Raw genomic sequence first — 14,232 nt, 5'->3', positions numbered from 1 at the left:
TTCTGAGGCATTAAATCACATCATGGGAACAAGCAAAACTTGGCTGTGGTACCTGAGGCTTTCCCTGCCTGACATATTACACTGTCAGGCTTTACAAGGCGCAGTAGATCTCCACATTTGAACTCTGCTGCACACCCTGTACTTTCCCTCTCACTCACTCTTTCTTTAATTTGTCAGATGAAGTTCTCTTTATTCAGAGTACATGTATTCCTGATCTGTACATAGAGAATTTAGTAAGAGTTCACTTAAATTGTGTGGCTTGAATAGATAAGCAGTCTTTCTGAAGAGCTCTTTGATGAATTTTAAAAAGTAGCACTGACTTGCACTACTCGAAATAAATATGCAATGCTTTCTTTCACCTGAAACAAAAACTGGCCCAATGACTGTGCATAGCTCCTAATAATGTCCTTAAGAGTACAGCTTTCAGGATACAGTCACATAACTTTCATAATAACAATTCAACTTGAAATTTCTCAGCCACAGCTAGGGGATACATTTATTTTATAGTAACTATAGGTATTTATCAATGTTCTTCTTAGAGAATACAGCTAAAATGAACAGTTGATTTTTGGTGCAATAGTTTTGTCAAACCTAACTGCAAATCCAAGAGTGTCTGTTAGTTGCCTTCCATGTTTTCAGCTCAGAACAGTATTTATAAAAATGGCTTATAAACCAGTTTGCATTGCAAAAAAGAACAGTGTTCAGAGAATAAACCCAGGATTTTCCAGTGTGTCAGTGATCCCTTTTACACATGTTTTAAATAACTTTGTATTTTAGATGACTGGCCATTAAAAAACAGTGTGTGAGTTGCTTTTGCTTATACCAGTTTTGCTTCTTTGATTTATGGAAATCTCCATGAAATCGAAATGGCATCTCCACAGTATTAGAAGTATTAAATATTTCAATATTTTGTTAACTGAATCATGGTCTTATTTGGTGCAGGTTGCCAATAAGTAACCAAAACTAATAGTCTGTAGAAGACCACTAGCATAGATGGTTTGCGCTGTTTTGGTCTAACCCAATGAAATTGGTACGAGTGAAAGTGTGTGAGTGTGTGTGTATAGATAGATAGACATATATATGTTATCTTTTGGTTCAGAGAGCTGTATTTTCTTTATATTTTCCTTTTTCTTCTGTCATATTGGAGTTAACCAAATGCAGGTATCCCAGGTTGGATGGGGCTTTGAGCAACCTGGTCTAGTGGGAGGTGTCCCTGCCCATGGCAGGGGATTGGAACTGGATGAGCTTTAAGGTCTCTTCCAACCCAAATGATTCTATGATAAAATGGCAAAATGCAAGTTTAATTCATTATGAAGACAGTATGTTTAAGAAAGGAAAAGTAATTGAATACAGTCATCAGGATTTGACCATTTGACAGTAATTTAATTTTACTAGTGAAATGAAGATGCCTTGTGTGAATAACAATATCAGCTTTTCTTTGCAGTCAGGAATCTTCCCTCTCCCACCTAAAAAATAATAATTTTTAAAAGGTCAAATTTGGAATAGTCTCTTTGGTACCAATTACATGAATCAGAAGAGAAGGAGTTGAGAAACCCACCTCTGTCTTAGAAAACCTTAATCTGATAAAGACTTGTGGAAAAAGTAAGTACATGCTTGCTGTCATTGAGCTGAATGGGTATCATCTGCTATTCAGCCAAGATTCCAGCCCAGGTTCTTAGAGTTGCCTCATGTCACCAGTAGGTTTGTTGTTATCCATGAGATCCTTCAGCTTTTCCTTCTATGCCTGCTCATGAAAGCCTGATAACTATAATAAAGTAGGGTGTTTTCTCTTGCTCCCTTGGACAAGATTAGAAAGAAGGTCTAATTTGCAGATATCTTTTACCTTTATTACTTCTCCTTTGTGATTGAAGTATTCTTCTGTCTTTAGGGCTCTTGGCAAGAAATTTTCAGTGAAATGCTAGCATTAAACAAAACCAAAGGTAGTACTAGAGTTAAGAAAATTAATTTAAAAGAACAGAAAAAATTTACTAAATTTACTGTGAATTTACTCCTGTTAGTCTTAACTGGATAAGTCATTCTCAGCTTTGTTAAAAAGGGCAAAATAATAAGGAGGAACACATACTGCATGATGGTAATTCTGCTTTTTAATCAAATTGCAAGCATCCCCTGCTGAGCACTATGAGCTCCTTCCCACAGTTAGAGGTCCCTATGAAGCCTTGCCAGGGAGAGCCAAAACTGACATGTCTCTCACCTGGGCTTTTCGTATGGGAAGGCTCAGAATCTGTATTTCTAATGAAATGGCCACCATTAGGATTGCTAACTAGGCACAGTGAAATGATCAGTCACAGAACACAGTCACTTGATCTCGCCACTGAACCTGGAGAAGGGGATCTGAGATTTCAGTCCACTTGAAGTTCAATTTCACCTTTGGAGGTGACCAATAAACTGTGTAAAGCTTAGATTGCATATTAGGAAACATTTATTCACTGAAAGGGTTGTCAAGCACTGGAACAGGCTGCCCAGGGAAGTGGTTGAGTCACCATCCCTGGAGATATTTAAAACACTGTCTACCCCAGACACCACAAAAGGTCTCTTAGCAATTAAAAATCACTTGCCACCACCTCTGAAATCCAACCAACCTTGGAACTATGTCTCCCAAGGGTTGTCCTGAGCCTTTCTTTATTATGACTGTTGCTATCTGATAAGGTCTTATTGCTACCTGTTTCAGAGTGTCATTTGTCCCTAACAGGTGACCACGTATTCCCAATGGAGGGCCCATGTCTTGTGAAATCGTTGATCTGAATTTGGCCTATATAAATTATTCCACAAGATTACTTTGTCTGGTCAGGCTTTTTTGTGTAGCTTATTATTCCAGTCTTTTACTATGTTAAGTCCTAGGATAAACCAGAAACATTTAGGAAGTGTCAGCACCAGCATTTACACACCTAGTCACTACTTCTAGTTAATTGGTGATCAGTTAACTCGAGGCAAGAGAGAGACACACTGAGTCAACACTTACTATGACTTTCCAGAAGTGCTTTTTGTTGGTCTTTCTTCCCGAACTCTTGGATTTCAGCGGGGAACCGAGTTAGAATTCTCAAATAAGAGCAGCAGTAGCCCACCTTTGATATTTCCAGTCTCTTTCTCCCAATGAAATATTCAGAAAAGGAATTTTTTCCTGTGTCAGACCAGCTGAATCAATGTACTGTATCATGGAGAACATCTTTTAAAACATAAGAGAACTTCCCTTTCTATGGAAGTAAGTTAAAAGCTCAATTTTGTTACTTGTCATTAATAATTTCCCACTTGAAATGATTGTATACTTCTTGAGCTTGAAAGGGTGTTAAAACCAGACTCTTCCGTGTTGTTCTCATGACTTTTTTACTAAAATAATAAATGCCAGATGCACAGTATATATTTGCATTTGTTATGGTTGGGTATTAAAAGACAGTTGCAATTAGGAGATTGGGCAAGTATTAGGGTACTATGTAAGATCCAAAAGTTAAAATGAGGTTTCAGAAAGTAGTCCAAACTCTCCAGTTTTAATGCTTACCACGTGTTCTCCTCTCATAATAAAAACCAGGCTATACTCTCTTTTGCACAGTCTTCCTGGCAGTGGGTTTCAACAGCACTTCAGCAGCGGAGGACTGTATCGTATCCCATTTTGCAGAAGATGAAAGCAAGGTGCAGAAAATCACATTATTTTTCCCCAAGGTCATCTGTTAAAGGAGGGGCAAAGATAAACTCATTATCACTCTCATGAAGTATCACAATGATACATTTCTCAGAATTCCCAATGTTGCCTTTCCCTGTGTAAAAGTTAGTTACGAAGAAATTCTTAATAACAGCAGGTTGTGTCAAGCATTTTTCCTTTTTGATAGTAGAATGTAACCATTGCTTAGTCCTCTTTGTTCTTTACGAAGTAATTTTTTAAACCACAGGCATAGATCAGGTACAGGGGGAAAGTCCCTCCAGTTTTAGATCATTGGCAAGGATATGGGATGTACTGCATGTTTCACTTGCTGTATATCATTGAAAATACAGAGGACTTCACAGCAGAAGTGAATGTTTTAGATTTGCCCACGTTTGTGAGAATGTTAATACCATGTTGTGGGAATAGCACCGAGTTCCCTGTTATCATGCAAGCAATTGCTAACTGTAGACCTCTGACTTTGTAATTTGTTCTTTATGGACTAGCCTGCAGCCAATAAGCAAAATCAATAGTCTTTGCTGAAAAGTAAGCAAGTGCCAGTGTGTTATGTGACAGGTGAAGATACATGTGCTTACCAGGGGTCAGAGGGCCACATCAAATTTCTCTCTGACTTCTTTTCAAAAAGCTAAATCCATTTAGGGAGCATTCGTCATTGGAAAATGTTGCAGTGGGGAATTAGACAGGCTTCTGCTCTTCTTTTCTCATTTAACGATGTTTGTTTTCAACAGTCTGTTCAATAATGTCACTGAGAAGAAATTATGTGAGAAGAATAAAGTGCTTATAGTCTATTTATTTATTCATTCATTTCTGTAGAATAACACTAGCTGTTGTGTTCTCATGTTTATTAATGCTATTGTGGCAGTCCAAATATTTGTTTGTTCTCATTTTCCTTTGGAAAAAATGTGTGGAACAGATTACTTACTGTTTAAGCCTAAGGTGAAGGTTACACAGCTCCTAGCATCTTACCTATTCTATAAGCTTTTGTTTCCTATCCTCAATTGCAGCATCTAACTGTATGCCATAATTCTAATACTGCACAGAGTTTGGGAAGTCTCTTCCAAGTGGAACAACCAGGATTGAGGCCACTCAGAAGTCTGCTAGAAAACACAACACCAGCAGCCTAAATGTGTGCTGCTAGCCTGTGATAAAACAGGCTGTTTGTGGTGTATGCAACTGACGCAGTTCCCTCTTTTGCATCAAATGCTGAATGTATTTCAGTGTTCTGAGGTCCACAGAAATCACTGTTCAAACCAGCCCTCATCTCTCAATGTAGCAGACTATAATGAAAGACAGAAAGGGAAAGGAAAAAATCCAGCAGAGGAGTTTTATCTGAAATCCTGAAGTGACTTAGGCTCATAAGCTACCTAAGAAAAGGACTTTCAGTATTTGGAAGTTAAAGTTATAGTGTCTCTTAATGTTTAAGTGCTCAAGTTATGTTGTTTCAAAAACTTTCAGTCTAATAGCAAAAATGATAGAAGGCTTAATGCCATTGTTTGCTTCTTATTGAATGTAGTTGCTCCATTTAATAGCCTGGACTGCTGCCACAGTACCATCATGTACACATGTGCAGGAAAAACAAACAGTTACCACACAGGTTCAATCAGATTAAAGGTTCCCTGTGTGAGAGCTGAATACCAAAAAACAGATAGGTGCGTTAGATTTCTCTTGTGTCCTGTTTGATTTTAACATGCATAATAAATGTCTCTTAATTTTGCTACCTAGCTTTCTACATAGCTGGGGTTTCTTTTGCTGCTGACTGCACAAATCATTACCATAATACTTTCTCTCAGTTGAGCACTGCTTTTGAAGATGCTGAATGACACTTGATGCTTCCAGAAAGCTGTAGCTGAAGCCCTTCAATCTGGGTACTGCCATGCTTCATGCTTCCCCTTGATCACAGTTTCAGGATTCACAGGCTGCTTTCGACACCATGTTATATCTAGTGAATGTTCCAGTGTTCAGTAAGACAAATTTCTAAAGTGATTCACAGGCTCTCTCAGCCACCAACAGTAAGAAATGAGGAAAGCTCACTTTCATCATCTTCAAACAAGACTGTTGCCATCTTAGCCTTTAGCTACAAAACATTAAAATAACACATTTAGCTCGAACACCTGTAAGCTCCACAAACTTCTATATCACTGAATTCAGTTACTGCATCTTTTTCCTACACTACTTCAGTTTGTCAAGAAATAATTCTCTTCTTGACATGAATTCCCAGGCAAGTGCTGGTAGGCAACTGGGAAAAATAAAAAGGGGCAGGATCCAGATCTTATAGTTGATTCTCTCTCAGGGAATGGGTCTGTGAGCAGACTACAAACCAACCAAGAACCTGCCTTTCCGTTTAAGGAGTTGTAAAAATAAACTTATAATGGAATTTTACAGTTTGTGAAACTAAAAGATAAACCTTCCTATCCTCTGCTTCCCTTCATAGTGTAACACAGTTGCTGTTCTGCAGTGACAAGATGAGATTAAAGTGACTGGAGACATCCCCTGAGCTCGAGGCTGCAGAGGGTTGAGGTTAAGCTTGAGGTTTGCCTGCTCAGATGCTTTTCTTTCTTTTATTTTTTTATTGGGCCTTAAACCTTTCCCACACTAAATAGACACACTTTTATAGGCTTTTTCTTCACAATTGGCAAGGTTTGCAGCCTTATATGAAAAAATCTTCTTGCTGATTCAGACTAAGTGCTTCTTTGTTGCTACTAGTCCCTCTGTCCCTTGAATAGTGCTGCATGCTAGTGCTTGGCCCTGCTCCCTTGCTGGGCTTACACTGGAGCTTTGGGGTCTAAACTGGTTTGAACTTCATATCCTGGATCTGGTTTTGGTCACTTGAATATATCTATTGATCTTATTGTGTGATGCTCTGGTCTGTGCCGCTACATCTTTCCAGCTCTCATTACTGCTTTGCTACAGCACCATCATTTGTCCGGGTAGATGCAGCATTCAGAATTAAATGGAAAGTCTAGTTTACCCAGAAGTCTCTTTCTTTTAACTTCCCCAGAACCCTATCATTTATTATCTTGTCTTTTTCTTGCTTTTTAGTCTTGCAAATATCAAAAGAAATTATCAGAAAAATTAGTCTGGTGCTTGTCTCTTCCTATTTCATCAACAACACACAACGTATACCATTTAAAATAACAACCCCTATCACTTTTGTGATGGCCCTGCTACGCATTTGGTGTGACACATGCAAAAGGAGAGCAGTGGAAGAGGCCAGCAGCTCATGTTCTAATAGATAACAAAGTTTTGAACATGCATCCTCCTTGGCAGTGGTCTCCAAAACTGTGATCTTTTGAGGTTTTAATTTTGAGGGCTATCCAGATCATGTCACCAAAATATCTTCTTTCTACCCAGCTCATCAGCTGCAAGAAGTTCTTTTTTCAGTATCTTCATTCTGGACACATTGGAATCAAAGAAAGTCTTCCTTAGAGGAATACTTCATTGCAGTTTTGTTATCCTTTCTTTCTCAGTGTGTCACTATGCAAAATGTGATGGGTTGTATGTGCTTGCAAGATCAACTACAGAAAATGTATCTTATTCTTAAATTAAGCCTTGTTCTCTAAGGGAATCAAATGAACCTGTCTAGAAATCAACAGCATCTGTGTGAGAAAAAATCATCTTCCATATTCTTACCTATTGTCCTTCATTTACATTTGCCAGTTTGCTTTCGTTTAAGCCACCTTAAAGCATAATTGATATTCTCCAATTTTGTTAATGGTACTGCATCATATATGTATGTCACCCTTGTCATTATTTCTCTCCTCTTCAAAATTACTGTGAAGATTACCTGCTTGATGCGCATGTTCTTGTAGTGTGTGGAATTGCGATAAATGAGAATGCTAAGACGATAATGATAACAAAATATTCATATCTATATAAAGCCTTGAGAAGAACAGAAGCAAATTCTAAAATAGTTTACACAACTGATTCTTACCTTAATAATTTAGAAATAGTTTACAGAAATAATGGAAAATAAGGAACTTGCAATATTTCTGTGATCAGTGTCTATCCACGACATAAAATTATTCCTGCTGAACTTAGTGGATTTTGGAAAAGGGTCTTGGAGTGGCAGAAAAGAAACTAGAATGAGACCTATGATCAATAAAAATTCAGGAGACCATGTTTAAATGTTTCTTAACTGTTTTGTTAAAGCTTTCTTGTCTGGCAATCATAAATGGGACAAATTTATTCAATTAATTTTGCTTTTTCAGTTTCTAATAGTAAGTAACAGGTTGACAATTCATTATTCGAGATTCCTCCTAGAGCAAGTGCTGCAGCTAATACCTTTATTCATAAACAGAACACTCTTTGAATCGAACATATTTTTGCCAAAGCAGGCCTCTGGCTTGCAGTTCTTCACTGGTAGTTCATTACAAATGCTTATTATTCAAAACTCCTTTGTAATGGGATATCCAAAACTCTGTGATTGGTGACCATAAATATTCCTACTGATATAACCATTCTAACTGATTCTTAAGCCTATCAAGGCTTAAGTTGTCTGTGGGTATACGCTGGTAAAGTTTGCTTTGCCTTAAGGTGGCTATTTTGCAGTGCTTCTTACCAGAAAAAAAGGTTTTTAAAACTATTTATGATAAAGGGAGGTCTGCATGATTAGAGTGCAATTCAAGTCAATTGACTTCAGAAAAAATGAACTCGTGTATTAGATTGTCTTTGCATAAATAACTTTTCTTTACAGAAAAAATGAGGTTAGGCTGCCAATTGGATCAAAAATACGTTAAAATGAATTATAATTCAAGTAGATTTCCAGTGTTAAAAAGAATGAAATGACTAGTAGTGAACAAGGTTCTCCTAATAAAAAGTGTTATATCTGACGAGCTCTCCTGATAAGTTCTACTGTTTTCTGCAAAGCAGCAATATTCACTTCATTTTTTATCTTTAAACAGGCTGAAAAAAAGGTATCAATGTTACTTAGCTGCAATGCAAATAAATATTCATAACGATGGCACATGCATAGCTAATTGAACAGGTTTTGTTAATATTATACTAGATATTCATGGACATGTGCCTTTTTCTATAATGAAAATACTGCCTAAGGCTAACTTTGTTTTTCTTGTCAAGAACAATTTATGTGCTTTCATTTAAATGAATATAAACTTCTATTCTCATGACAAAGTAATTCACCATTAATTTGAGTAAAGAATTTCTTTATTCCCTTTGTGGTGCTTTTTTATTGGAAAAGAAAAACCTAAATGTATCTATCTCAGAAATTTTCTCTATGCATTCTGTGTCATTTCTGTAATAACAGACATAAATGTGCAGGGATTTCAGTGGTTACTTGCTATCTAAATATGGGATACGGGCACATAAGATTTTATAGAAAATTAATTTAAAAAGATCTTTCTTGAAATAAAAGATTCTTTCATGGTGTCTTAAATTTTGCACACACAATTTAGGAATATATACATTAAAAACACTGCCCTTTTCTTTATTTCCTTTTTTAATTCTTGTTTTCTTATTTGTAGTCGAAATTCTGGTCTTCAAGAATGTTTTGAAAGGTGAAGAGAGCTAAAGTAAGGTAAAGGCAGATATGACAAATGTAACTGAAAAAACATAACATGGATGGAGATATTAGCTGCTGAGAAACAGATGAGGGTTTTTAGCTCCCCTTTATCAGGTAGCAAAGTATATATTCCCTCTTCCATGGGACTCTTATTTCCTCCTTTTCTTATCTGTTTATATGTTCTTTTCATTTAAATTTCAGTGATGTTATTTAGAGGTAACAAATGGTGCTAAGCACTGATTTAACTAATGAATTAATCCAGATGGCAAATTAAGGCTGTCTAGTAAATAGAATATAACTCTTTCTATTAGAACAGTGAACCTGAGGCTACACTGCTGCCTGCAACATCTAGGTTGTGGGCTACCTATGATTGTTTCACAAAGTGCCTAAATTGCAGTTCTTGGCAATGATCTTTTAATCAAATGCTGATATACACCCTTCAGTTCAAGCCCTTAAAGGGGAAAAGGGAAATACAGAAAAAGCAGGTAAACATTAAGTGTTACTGGAAATGGTGGATCCAAGGCTATATAGTAAGGAACTTCTTGACTTATTTTAAAAATCCTTTCAGTGTTATATATTAGTACTTAAAAAAAATCACATATTTGGCTTTCAGGAGTGATAAGGTCTATATAGTGTTTTTTCAGGTAATTATAACTCAAGGCATTATATATTCTCATTATGCAGACCTGCAGTGACTCCTCATTGTGTTCTGTTGGATTTGGGAGCCTTTTTCTAACCATAAGAAATTAGTTAATGGTGAAATCTGTTCAATCACAGCCATATCACTCTGAGTGAGGGAGGTGACATGCTCTTTGCGATGCACAGCCTTACCTCATGCTGGATTTGAGATGGTGTCTCAGAGTAAACAAGCTACCTTTGTTCTTCTGCTACTGACATCATTTAGACCATTCAGACATTAATTAATTTGGAAAGCTAGAAAGGGAGAGGTTTTCCCATTGGGAAGGGGCTATCTAATGTGATTGGTATCGCCCATGGCTTGTGTTGCCTTTCCTTAAAGTTCGGAGAAGCTATTTTAGGTTAAACATATGCTGCATCCTGAAAACCTGCAGTATCTGCAAACATCTGAGTGTACAGGATTTAAGTATGATACTGAGTTTAGGAGGAGAAAAATGATAAGACCAAATTGGGGTAGATTTTGGGTTGCTAGATCTTTAGAAAAGCTCTCTGATCTCTGGACAAAAATGACTGACTTGCTTGTGGCCTGCTATTTTTCTTGCAAAACCAAAACCAAATCTGGATGGCAGGTAGCATGAAAAACTCTCTCTGAAAAAGACAATAAGAAAATCAGAAGATTGTTATCAAATTAATTTAAGAAAAGGACATTTGATTTTTTACTTGGCACTTGTCTCAACTAGTTTCCTAACCATACTTACAGGGATTTTTTTTCCATGTAAAATCATTGTAGATAGAAAGAGTGGGATTTTAAATAATTCTTAAAGATCATTATCCACCCATGCAGGAGTAATATGGCTTGAAAAAAAACAACCCAACAATGACTTAAAACACTGAAAGGCTTGGGTTTCTTTCTTTTTGGGGTTGGTTTGTTTGGGGGGGAGGATTTGTTTCAGTTTGTTTTTTTCCTTGTTTCAATATGAGCAAATGCAGCAGAACTTCCGAAGTAGCTTCAAAAATGAGAGGATTCTCTAAATGCTGCTGGCTTGTGAAGTGAGGAGGGGACCTGGAGGGAATTAGACGTAAACTACAATGAATGATTGAAGCATCTTCACATTTCTGTTCCTTTCCCATTCTTGTTCATACACTGCTTTGACAAAGTCTAATCCTGAGAATGACTTCTGGCTGCTGTACCCTGAATGTCACCACATCCCTTCACCCAAGGGAGTTTTCTTGTTTGGTTGTGTTTTGTTTTGTGTTTTTAACAACATTTCCTGTTGTGTCCAGGTTTTTAACTTCATTTTTTTTCATAGTAAAATATATTCCTTCCTGAGTTTAGGTTTATCCTTTTACCAATCCATAGCTTAACAGATCTGGGACCTGCATGAGGTGGCTGGAATATACCCTGAGTCAGCATGAGCCATCCAGGAACGGTCTGAACCAACACCAAGCATCCCCAGTGCCTCCAGCCAAGAGCAGTCCTGCCATGGGAGCCAGCTCCAGTTAGGGACAGCGGCAAACAGAACCCTTCTCATGGCCAGCATTTCCTCCCGAAAGTTTCACCCACCCAACAGAAAACTGTGCAGGTGCCAGTTGTGTAATAGTGCCACCTGGTGATTTTTAACATCACCAGTGGGACCTTTAGAGTGCTCTGGCCAACTTCAGCCCCCTTTATGCTCACAGGAGTTGACTTGATGCGGAAGTGTTTGGGTCCCTATAGGATGCTCTTGGAAATACTGTCTCCTTTGTTTTCCATACATTTTAAGCATCAATTCTTTCTCCTACTCTTAGCCAGTATTGCCCTTTGTGTCTTTTGGCTCCCAGTCTAGCAAGTGGTATAATTGCACTGGGCTAATTGTATTTAGATGGGTAGTTAAACAAACAAAGGAACAAGCAGAAAAAGGGGCTGACTCAGCTTCTTCAAGGCCAGATCATGCCCTGAAGATCTCCAGGAATGCTGAATGCTTTGTAAATAACGCCAGGTAGTGATAAGAAACAATAACTCTGTAAAATCCTTAATTGAGTCAGATTTCATGTCATTGCTCTGCTCTGTGTATGCTTACAGAGGTAAGTATTCCACAAGAATTACTGCATTTTCAGACTAGTGAAGGGATATTAGCAAAATGAGAATGTATACTTCTTCCAAATCAATGGTCATATTTCTCAATTCAAGTTGCTGAACTATTCAGACTGCCTAAAACAATACAGATTTTTACCATATATAGTGTGTAAAATCATGTTTTGTAGCTTAATGTAAAACAAAAACTTTATCAGTAAATCCTCTTCTGATATTGCTACATCTTACTGCCTGCCCAAACTATTCCTGTAAAACCTATTTAAATGCTGCTTGATAGAGATACTGTATGTTTGGCAGAGAAGCTTTTTACTCTCAGCAAGCAGAAATGTGTTTTTGTGTAATGTATCGGGAAAATATTCTGCATACAGCAAATGCAGGTAAGTCTCATATTATACAGGATAAAAAGTTGAATCAGTGTGCACTGCTGCATCCTTCGCCAAAAGAAGTGTTGCAATTGGTTGTTGACCTTGCTAATAGCTGAGAACTGAATTTGATTCTTCCTGTAGCTACTCTCTTCCACAGAGTCAAGCATATTGTGAAGAAGTAGATTTGCAAATGGATTACATTCTTTTTGTTACAATGCACTGGGTGGTTTTAGTTTTACTTGTTGCGTGGTTCCATGCAGTAACAAAACCTGCAGATCCTCTGACACTCCTGTCATTGGATATGAAAGATCTGAAGTAGGAATCTTATAAAGATGTATTCTTATTGTGCTTTTAGTATTCCCAGATTTCACTACTATTAATATTCCTTAAAAGGGAAAGCAATATAGAAGCCATATCTGGAAAGCCATACATATGTTCATCTGATGTTGGCTTCATGGGTAACCACACCACATCTTTTCACAGATCTGCTTTCCACCTGATAAATGAGAACAAGGAGGCCAGTCTCCTTTAACATTGTGCACAGGGACTTGCTGATGCAAATCTCATATCTTTTAGCTTCAGTTAATTTAGTTAATTTAGCAAAGCAAAAAATATGGGACGACATAATTTCTATTTTCCTATTACAAGGCTGCCAATAGTCATGGCAAGCGACAAAGAGGAGAGTGGATCTGACTCTCCTGTTTCTGTGAAACTCCCGACCCACCTATGTGGACAGAGGTGTTTTATGGAGCTTTGCTTGTTCATGGCCTTCCCTGGTCCTTAAGAAAAGGAAAACTTGTTTCTTTGCATCTTGGCAAAAGTAGGAAATACTCAGTGTTTTGCTTGTTTACTGAGTCCCACTGCAAACAGATTAATAGCTGAAGTCTAATTCATCACCTCAGACCACATTAAAAGTGCTATACAATCATGTCATTTAATGATGTCTTTTATGGTCACAATAAGATAGTTATAATGAGAGACTTAAACTTTCATGTTTCTTAATTAAAGACATTTTCTAAACTAGTTGTAACCTGCATTTGGTCTTATGATGCCTCCCAGAATAACAATGATCTACCAGTTAATACGTAAGGGCTCGTGACTGATTGTTGCTCCTCTTCTTCTGCATATTAAGTAGTTTCATTAATTAATATTCAGCTTGCTTGCTTCTTGCACACAGGACATCATCTTTGCACTAGGTTCCCAGTAGACAAAAGAATAATTGTAGTTTAAATGAAAAGCTTTAGAGATCCCTTTGAGTGAGGTGTTAAGATTACAAATATGAAAAAAGAGTTCAGGGGCTAAAGAAATTGAAGAGTCTCTTTATTGCAACAAAAATGTGGCTTTAACTGGTTTGGTTTGAAAAGTCAAGCTGCCTATTATCTATAAGAATAACTTAGATGTATTGTTTGGAGGCTTATTAGGATAGAAACTGCAACCAACTGTTTAAAATCTACACCTTCAGGTATTTCAGCACATCTACGTTCCCACTCTTTCCACTTTTTTTTTCCAGAATAACGTTATATTTTTAGGACTGGTTTTGACATAGATCTCTCATTGTGTTACTTACTTGATGCACACTCATATGAATTCTGATTTAACTGGTTTCCAGTTTGCACAAATGAGATCAAAGTTTCCAATTCAAATCTGTATCTTAATGAGCTGAAGACTAAAATGCTGTACACGACGACTTCTGTGGCTTTCAACTAACAGTGTTGCCAGGATGAACTATCAGATGGCAAAAGCAGTTTAGCTTGATAACTCCACAGAAATCCTGAAAATCAGAAAACACAGCAGCTCATTACGGTGCTACAGTTAATATTGAGTGCAAGTATGTCTTTATTTTGGAAACATTGATTCTACAGACATTTTCTTTAATGAATGTCATTAATTGCTACAGAAATAACATTCTAATGCTATCCAGTGTTGCAAGTAAAAATTATAAGTAAATATGATTTTGTGTGTGTGT

The 14,232-nt window shown here is 37.2% G+C and overlaps 1 long non-coding RNA gene across 4 annotated transcripts in view; it reads right to left on the bottom strand.

The window, feature by feature from the left end:
* Nucleotides 1–14,232, bottom strand: part of LOC133280421 (uncharacterized) — a 112,212-nt gene that overhangs the window by 13,635 nt on the left and 84,345 nt on the right. The window contains exons 5-6 of one of the 4 annotated variants that reach the window (XR_009747163.1): nt 13,834–14,037; nt 2,326–3,680 (exon numbers count right to left, since the gene is read on the bottom strand). The exons of 1 other annotated variant lie outside the window; for it this stretch is intronic. This is a non-coding gene — a long non-coding RNA (uncharacterized LOC133280421). Of the gene's footprint in view, nt 1–2,325; nt 3,681–13,082; nt 14,038–14,232 lie in introns of those variants that run through there. 2 more of the 4 variants (XR_009747164.1, XR_009747162.1) reach the window with 2 other exon arrangements.

This window comes from Pezoporus flaviventris, unplaced genomic scaffold (genome assembly GCF_033815535.1).
Source record: "Pezoporus flaviventris isolate CSIRO_AGI_PZ_B2104156 unplaced genomic scaffold, CSIRO_AGI_Pfla_v1 ptg000083l, whole genome shotgun sequence".
Classification (NCBI taxonomy): Eukaryota; Metazoa; Chordata; class Aves; order Psittaciformes; family Psittacidae; genus Pezoporus; species Pezoporus flaviventris.
This window is presented reverse-complemented; position numbering and strand designations above follow the sequence as displayed.